At 42.3% G+C, this 7,750-nt stretch overlaps 1 long non-coding RNA gene across 1 annotated transcript; it reads right to left on the reverse strand.

Moving 5' to 3' along the window:
- Positions 1-2,698: 2,698 nt before the first annotated feature.
- Positions 2,699-7,458, reverse strand: LOC127481328 (uncharacterized). The gene is made up of 3 exons (XR_007908243.1): positions 7,281-7,458; positions 5,701-5,835; positions 2,699-4,588 (listed from the first exon to the last, which is right to left on the reverse strand). It is a non-coding gene; the product is annotated as an uncharacterized LOC127481328 (long non-coding RNA).
- Between the last annotated feature and the right edge of the window lie 292 nt (positions 7,459-7,750).

Below are 7,750 nucleotides of genomic sequence, written 5' to 3' on the forward strand. Positions count from 1 at the left end.
TAATTACACAGGGTCCAGACTGAGGTTTGGAAGAATGTTAACTCTCCTGTCAATTAAAAACCTCCTTTTGTATCCAGCCAGTGGGTGGGGTGCCACATTTCAGAGTACAGTGTTCAAGTCAAAACCCCAAAACCTCCATCCAAGGTTTGGTTTGAGTCCTGCAGCATAAACACAAACCACACGGTGTTAGAAACACAAAAATGGATTTATAAAACCGATTTTAAAAGCAGGAAATGAGTGAAAAGCTGATTAGAGCAAAGTGTGAGAAACAGCAGGACTCTGCCTGTTGTAGCAACTTCTACATTAATGGCAGTGCAATTCTGTTGCAATTGCAGTTGTTTCCTAAAATCATAACTCCCTGTGCCCATATCCTCCCTGCAATACCTGTGTGCACTCAGATTGTTGTGAAAGCTCTTGCTGCTCCATCAGTGCCTTTATTTGTAATGGCCACTGTAAACTGCCTGCTCTGCTGGATTCTGTTCCGTCCTTCAGAACTGGAACTCCACGAAACCAAGGATATTGTGTTACTCTGTTAGTCCACTGTCATGGAACTCCCATCACTGCTGGAATTGCCCATGTTTGTAGGAGTACTTTGTGTACACCCAGATGCTGACAATGCAGCTCACAGAGCTGCAGTTATATCAGCACTACTAAATTAGGCAGTAGTAACAGTAGTTCACACTTGCTTCCCAGAATTCTTGAGCTGTGTGCTTACTGGGGAATACTGGCTCTTTCAGGGAAGAAGAAGATGTGCTTTCCTTATTTTTAGATATATTAATTTCTTCAGAATAGTTCTCTGTGGAATCATTGACTCCCAACGATTGTGTTCCTTATATAGCAACTTCAGTGACAAATCAATCAAACCCCTAAAATGTTACAATTTTATTATTTTAGAGTAAAACTTTTATAATTTCAGAGTTAGAACTCAAATACCAATGTATAATTCTTTAAAGAAAATACTCTCTTAGGGTATCTATGGCAGCATTCATGGGGGCATGGAATGGTTTGGGTTGGAAGGAACCTTAAAGATCATGTATTTCCAAGCCTCCTGCCATGGGAAGGGACACCTTCCACTAGACCAGGTTGCTCAGAGCTCCATTAAAAGCATTCTCATGTTTTTCTGCTCTACTTCTATGATTTCCTTAAAATGCTGATCCATCTTTTTTGACAAACAACAATTAAAAATACTGTTTATCCTTTTTGTATTTTAAAACACTTTGTTGCCCACGAAAAGTCAAGTGCTGAAATGAAGTTTGCCAGGAGGGAATGAAATGTGAATTCTACAAAGAAATTTTATCTGGAAAAGTGTGTAGGTGTTTTTGGAGGGTGGGAAAACTCCTTTCTCCCTTGGTCTCTGAAAAAGATGTATTTTAAATCCTGTATTTCACTAATGGTTGTAAAGAAAACAAAAAAACCCTCTCATCAGTTTGATGCTCAGCAATATGAAAACAGAAGTAAGCTACATCAAATGCATCAGTTAACTTCATTCACCTTTGTTTTTCTGTCGAAAGTTTTTTCTTTGAAAGACCCTAGTCAAGTCTGGCCACTCCTTATTTAAAGTTTTATTTAAATTCAGAGTTATCCAATGTATGTATAAAATTGTTAGTTTTGTAACATGACTTTTGTTTCACTACATTTTAGGAGACATTATTCAAAATAATTTTTTTTTCAGTATTTTCTCCAACACGAAGTAGAATGAGAGAAAGCAAAAAGTAAACACTACTGTAATGGACTCGAAACTCCAATTCCTTGCAATGTGTCAGAGGTGAATGTGAAGAATTCCTTTAGTCTATTTTTATACTCAGCTTGAAAATACTGTGCCATTTTTGCTAGTGCTTGTAAACCTGAGTTTTGGATGAGTTCTTTACCTTTTGGAATAAGTATGACAGTTAAGATAAGCTGATGAATAAATGCTTATCCTGTTTGCAGGAATTAGGGTATTGGTCTCTCACTGAGTGCCATTCTCTGTGTGAAGGGCCTGAGCTGCCCCTAATGTACATGGGGAGAGTTGAGAATTCCTAAGAGCCAATATGATGATTGGGGAATTTCTGTTTTAGCCACGAGGATATGATGAAGCAAGGCAGAGAGGTGTTAACATTCGGCCCCTTTGACCTAAGACTGCAGGGAAGCAGACTCAGAGCTGATGTGCTAATAGCTTTCAGGATATGAGAGATACAGTTTAGAGGCTTTGAAGATGTTTAACCTACTTAGCTCACCTACGAAAAGAATAATCTGATTGCCAGCTTCAGGAGGATTGTAAGCCACTTTAGCAGTCCTCTGCAAAACTTGCTTCAGAGAGATCATTCCTGCTACAAGCAATCCAACTCCATATGTACAGAGCTATTCCTTTGCTCTGCTGTGTTATTTGCCAAAGCACAATTCCTTAACAGAATTAGATTACCAACTGTTCTGCCCTCTCCCATCTTCTTTATGGGCAGGTTCAAACCTTGTGTATAACCTGGGATAGAAAAGAGATCAATTCACTTTACCCATATTCCATTATGCATTGAATAACACACTTCCTGAGATTCATGCTGCCAATGGATGCAGTAACATTCTCTATCTTCCAAAGGAAGTCATCAGACACACCTCAAGTTGCTAAATTAGTCAGTGCAGGCACAGTTACAGAAAAGCAAATGATAAAATTGAGACCTGATGTAAACAGCTGAAGCTCATGATAATGGGTTAGCTGGTGACAACAGTGATGTAAATATTCTATTAGCAAACAGGTCAGAAAATGGGTGTAATTTTCCTGAGCTTAATCTACAAGGGCTGTTTACTACATACAAATAAAACAGCACTTCTGAGAAAATGGAATAGAATAAAATAATCCAATAGCATAGAGCATAGATTGCTAATCCTTCTTAACCACAATAAATAATAAGGAAAAAAAGATTATTTTTTAAAGGGCAGGAAAAGTTCTAGTATTTTTATTTTAGAGGAATTGTAAAGACTAACACAACATTAACAAATTAAAAGTGTCTCAGAAAGAAGAGAGTTGACAAACTAATAACTAATGATGTGCTTTCCTTGAATCCCTGAAGCATCTTGATATATATAAATCAGTATCTCATTTTTCAAGATAGATCCTGCACCCTCAGAAAGTGTCCTTAGCTCACTGGACATGAAATGAAGTGCTGCCCACTCTTTTTTCTTCTTCTGGCTAACAGAAGATCTCTCACCCATTTGAAAAATGATTATTTTTCTGTTCACATCCTCATCAGACCAGTCAGCCATGACTTTGTCACACTGTGGCGTGTTTTACTCATGATTCCCCTCTGAGGCTGCCCTGAGGCACGAAGCTCATGCTGGTGGTGGCTGGCAGGAACACATTCCAGCTCGCCCCACGCGGCTTCTGTGTGCTCCAGCACTGCGCTGAGATGGCTTGGCTGCTTTTTTTGTTTAATTGAAGAAATCCTTTCTAGTTTCACACCTTCCAGCCCACAGGAGTCGTTGTTCCCCACGCTGTGGGCCCGGTCAGACTCCCCCCGGGGGGACTCTGGCCCTCTGCTGCTGTTACAGCGTGACTGCTGCTGGGGGAAAATCCCCTTGGACTGGGAGAGAATCCATGGGGAGGCCTTACAGGATATTCTCTGTTGTAAAGACCCGCGGGCGTTTCACTGGCTTCCATGATTTCCAACAAAATTTCAACAAGGAAGAAATCTTCAACTAACCTTAAAAACGCCCAGTAGTTTCCCAAGGAAACTTGGGAAAGGTTCAGAGGTAACATGGGGCTCCTACCATAAAAGTTACAGTTTAACTTGCCTCTGGCTGTTCTCAAACACTGCTGCCCCTCCACCACTGTCACTCTCTCAGCTCCAGCACAGATCACGCCCCTGCCCCGGCCAGAATTGCATGCAAAAAGCAGATGAACTGTATCTAAAACACGGTTGTCGGAGTGACAAGTCACAAACACAGCTTTGCAACGTGCCACTTGTGTTGCAGGAAGATATTGCTATGCTGTTTAGCTTAAGTCTGAGGGTAGCTAAATTACAATATATAGATGTTTAAGAAAGAATAAACAAAAAAAAAGTCAAAAAAACCCCACCAAACCCCTCTTTATTTATATAACAATAAGTGTTGTCCATTATAGGATGTTCTGTTATTACGTGGCTTTCAAAAAAAAAAAACAGATTGATGTAGTTGCTGTTAAAAAAAAAAAATCATCCTATTTTCAAGGCTCAAGCCCATAATTTGACTAGAAAGTGCTGGAAATTACAATGTACAATTTCATCAGCATTTGAAAAGGAAAAGCTTTTGCTGTTTCAGTGCTGCAGCGGGTCAGGGTTTTCAACAGCATGGTATGCACATGACAGAACAAATAAAACACCACAGGGAGCATAACTTCTATGAAATACTCGATGTTTTATCATAGAGATATTAAGAATCCATCCCTACCATGAAGAAAGCAGAAACAAAACCTAATATTGGCCATACCTTTGGTGGGAATTCTCCTCCAAGCTACAAAAATGTGCCACAGGGCTTCCTGTTCTGGCCAGAGCAATGCTCCCTCACCTCTGGGGATCCTCAGCAAAATAAGGGTGTCAGGTAGTGGCAGCAAATTGAACAATAATAGTGTGGCCTCCCCCTGAAAAACAACAAAAAAACCCCCCACCAAATTGACTTTTAGAAATTATTACATTAAGATATATTCAATCTACATATGATTCTTCAAAATAAACAGCAGTATTTTGGTTAAGTCAATTGCCTTTGGAAGGGAATTGTTCATAATCTGACTTAGTTCAGTTTAGTTTTGCAGGTTTCTCTTCTCTTAAAGATCTAACATGGCTCAACTGTTTTGTTAATTCAGATCCATACTCCTTTTGCTTTCACCAAAGGAGTTCTCTATTTCACACTCCAGTTTTGTATAAAGCTCTGTCTTGGTGAAGTATTTATAGAACTCATGTGTACATTCCTTGTTATGAACCATTTCCTTGGGTAGCAGTGAAAACATATATTCATGTCTGACCAAAACTGACTGTTTTTACAGAAGTAAAAAAAAACCAAAAAACAAAACCAAACCCAAACATTTTCTGAAATTTCCTGTTTTAATTATTCAAGGAGATTTTTTTCCCTTTCCTAAATATATGCAGAGTTGGAATAACCATATATTCCATATGTAGTTACATTCCATAACCACTGTTTAAGGAAAAAGAGCATTGTCTTCATCCATATGTATATTATAGAACTCTGGGTCTGGGAAAGATCAAGAACTTGATTCAAGTGAAAAAAACACACATGCACACTCAAAAAAAACCCATCAGCAAAACCAAAACAGTTTTGAAGGGAGTACATTCCTGGAATTATGTCCACACATAAATAACTTATTCACGTCAGAAATTCCAGTGAACTTTAATCCTCATGTCAGCAAGTGTTGCATGATAAGGATTTCAGATGCTGCAGATAAAGAAAAAACTGAAAAAACCTTGTCTTCTGTTCATCTGGAACTATCATTCACAGCTATATAATTCTCTTGATCAGTGAGGTTTTGTTTCCTCTCCAAAAATTTGTTTAGAGTTCAAGACAAGTCCCTATGCTTGTTTGGCTTCATAAGCTTATTCAAGATTTTGTAAGGATGTAAAAAAACAGAAGTCAGGAGTTTGCTCAACAACTTCCTAATTCTAACACAAAATTTACTTTGTTTTCTGAGAGTTTGATGGGCAGGGTATTTGTATAGACATTTTAGTAATTCAACTTTACCTGATGTGATTTTCAGGCTCACATTTGCAGTCTGTATTACATCTGAAGCATTCTCTAAGCAGTCAGGTCATCAGCAGAGCTCCCAACAGGCCATCCTCTCCAGGTGAATGGGATGCAGCCAATCCAAACAGCAGGCTTAGGAAAATCAGCAACATGATTTATGTAATACCTATAAATCAAATACCTATAAATCAAAAGGATTAACATCATGCTACTACCAGCCAAAGGATTTTTCCTCAGTAGTGGTTTGCTGTTCTGGATGAGAATGATCATAGTGCTTGCTTTCTTAAGCTGCTTAGTGTTCAAACAACTGTAATTTGGAATTGGATAAGCCTTTCTGCCATTTTTATGGTGTATTTCATGGTTTATGATCTGTGGACGAAACTGTTCTTCCACGCCTGATCTTTTTGACTCTGTTTCTCTCATGTCCCTTTAGATCCTGCAGTAAGCAAAGGCCCAATTTCACACTGAGTCCTGTGGATCTTTTAAATGCCATTCTATCGACTTTAGCATTAACTATTTAACATCCGACTGCTACGATTGACTTGTCACGCTTAGTCTCTAGAATCGACCTGGCTGAGATCAGTGGGAGGTAACTCACCCTTTGGAGCTGGGAAAAGCCTCAAGGCAGAGTTTCAGCAATTTATATTTACAGTCTCTCCACACTAATTAGGCTAGAACAGTGTTTAATACATTAATGTATTAATATGTTTAATAATTAATGTTTCATGCCACACCAGGTCAAGGAACTTTCCATCAGCATAACTTCAGCTGATAAACTACCATTTGGCTGCATTCCTTCCAGTCATGATTAGTGGTATTTTAATCTGTATAATACACTTGTTAAAACCTTCAAAGCTTTTCTCTCTGCAGTCCTACCACAGAGGCCACACCAGTTACCACAGTATTTCTGGGACATATGTATAAGACTGGTCAGCTGCACTACTGACACTGTCATCACTAATGCTGCTGGAAAGAAGGAAATGGAATCACAGAATAGCCTAATTTGGAAGGGACTCACAAGGATCATTGAGTCCAACTCTTAGCCCTGCACAGGACCCCCCAAAATCCCACCATGTGCCTGAGAGCATTGTCCTAACACTTCCTGAGCTCTGTCAGGCTTGGTGTGTGACCGCTGCCCTGGGGAGCCCGTTCAGTGCCCGACCACCCTCTGGGGGAAGAACTTTTTCCTGATGTCCAACCTAAACCTCCCCTGGCACAGCTTCGTGCCGTTTCCTCGAGTGCTGTCACTGGTCTCCACAGAGCAGAGCTCAGTGCCTGCCCCTCGTGAGGGAGCTGCAGACCACGGTGAGGTCCGACCTCAGTCTCTTCCCGGCTGGACAAACCGTGTGCCCTCAGCCGCTTCTTGCGGGGCTTTTCCTCCAGAGCCTTCACCATGTTCATTATCAGAACACCAACTGCGTCCACCGCCAGAGAACGGGAACACCGACCCCTCTCATTTGGGAGAGCACTGCAGGGAGCTGCAAAGCGGCCGTTCCGTGGGCACGGTGTGTGGGACACGCTGCCCGACCAGGGAAGGTGGTTACTGGGGGTCCCAGGGAAGGTGTCCCCGCCCGCACCTGCCGCTGAGAAGGGAATGACAGCACAGCGTCCCTTCTGCCGCCTGCTCGCTGAGGGGCTGTTATCGGGCAAAAGCGTTTTCAGACACGTATTTTGTGAGTTCCAACATAAGGTTTTCGATGTCCCGGGCTCACAAACGCCTCTCACCGCTGAGGTCAGCCCTGGCCAGCCCTCAGCGCCCAGGGCTCCGCCCCCGCTCAGGGCCCCGCCCCCTCCGCCAGCTGCGTTACGTCACTGGGCGGGACGGCTCCCGCCAGCGCGCTGCCCATGTGAGGCGGCTTCCGGGAGAGTCAACAGGAGCCTTAAAGGGCCGCAGCGCCCCGCTGCCCGGAGCGGCGGCCCCGGCCGACGGGGGCTCCTTCGTCTTGCTGTCTGCACACCGACCCACACGGCACCGCTCGCACGGAGCGCTCTGAGGCGCTCTCCGGCCCGCTGGGGGCAAAGGGGCGGGGGGGCGGGGCCAAAGGCA

The sequence above is a fragment of the Manacus candei genome, unplaced genomic scaffold (genome assembly GCF_025592945.1).
Source record: "Manacus candei isolate 608988 ecotype Guabito, Panama unplaced genomic scaffold, ASM2559294v1 h1tg000002l, whole genome shotgun sequence".
In the NCBI taxonomy this organism is placed as follows: domain Eukaryota; kingdom Metazoa; phylum Chordata; class Aves; order Passeriformes; family Pipridae; genus Manacus; species Manacus candei.